A 1,373-nucleotide genomic window follows, 5' to 3' on the forward strand; every position below is an offset into this window, starting at 1 on the left:
GAGGAAATGAAACTCTCAATCACAAGCTTGCAAAACCGTTTAAGTGAATGTGAAGACAGAGTTTCAGATCTTGAAGATGCTGGTGTAGCTAGCAAAAAGGTAAGAAAGGATCTCTTAAAAACAACAAGGATGCAGGAAAGATTAATCCATCACCTGCAAGATGATGCACACATGAACAATATGAGAATAATAGGCATCAATGAGAAAGAAGGAGTCAACACAAATGACATTAATGGGCAGAAGTAATAGCAGAAAACTTCCCAAATATGAAGAAACAATCTGACATTCAGGTAACTGAAGCGTACAGAACGCCAAGGAACATCAACCCAATGAAAAATACACCGAGACATATAATAGTCAAGATCCCAGAAATTCAGCAAAACAATACTATACTGAAAGCCGCTAGAGAAAAGAAGCAGATCACATTCAAAGGAAAACACATCAGAATTATGGCCGACTTCTCTTCAAAAACCATGCAGGCAAGAAGAGCATGGAGCAGAGTACTTCAGATCCTCTATGAAAACAAATTCCAGCCCAGACTACTATACCCTGCAAAACTCTCTTTCAAGTTTGATGGAGAAATGAAATACTTCTATGACAAAGAACAGATAAAAAGTTTCTCAATGACAAACCCGACCTTACACAGGCAACTGAAAGAGATTCCAGAGAGGGACCAAAACGATCAGAACACCATGAATGAGATTGGAAGCAACCAGCTAAATAGGGTAAGCAACTAAACATAGGATAAAAAGGAGTAAACGATAACAGGTAAATGACATGGCAACCGTAAGTCAGTATATTTCAATTCTAAAGATCAGTGAAAATGGGCTCAATTCACCAATTAAGAGAAATAGACTGGCACAGTGGATTAGGAAACAAAATTCAACAATATGCTGTAGAGAAGAAACACATTTAACTCATAGACATTCATGGGCTGAAAGTCAAAGTATGGAACACAATACTACATGCCCCTGCACCTCAGAAAAAAGCAGGGGTAACAATTCTATTCTCAGACAGTCTCAACTTCAAACCAACAATGATGAAGCAAAATAAAGAAGGCCACTATATACTGGTTAGGTGAAAAATTCAAGAGGAAGAGGTAATACTCATAAATATGTATGCACCAAACACGGGAGCACCCAACTATATAAAGCAAATCTTAATGGACATGAAAAATATAATATTCAATACCACAGTTTTAGCAGGAGACCTTAACACACCTTTATCTCCAAAAGATAGCTCAACCAGAAAAAAAAAACTCAGCAAAAAACTAACAGAAATGAACCAGATTTTGAAACAAATGGTCTTGGTGGACATATAAAGAGAGTTCCACCCAAACACAGCTGAATACACATTTTTCTCAGCTGCACATG

Source organism: Octodon degus, unplaced genomic scaffold (assembly GCF_000260255.1).
Source record: "Octodon degus isolate 3935 unplaced genomic scaffold, OctDeg1.0 scaffold00198, whole genome shotgun sequence".
NCBI lineage: Eukaryota > Metazoa > Chordata > Mammalia > Rodentia > Octodontidae > Octodon > Octodon degus.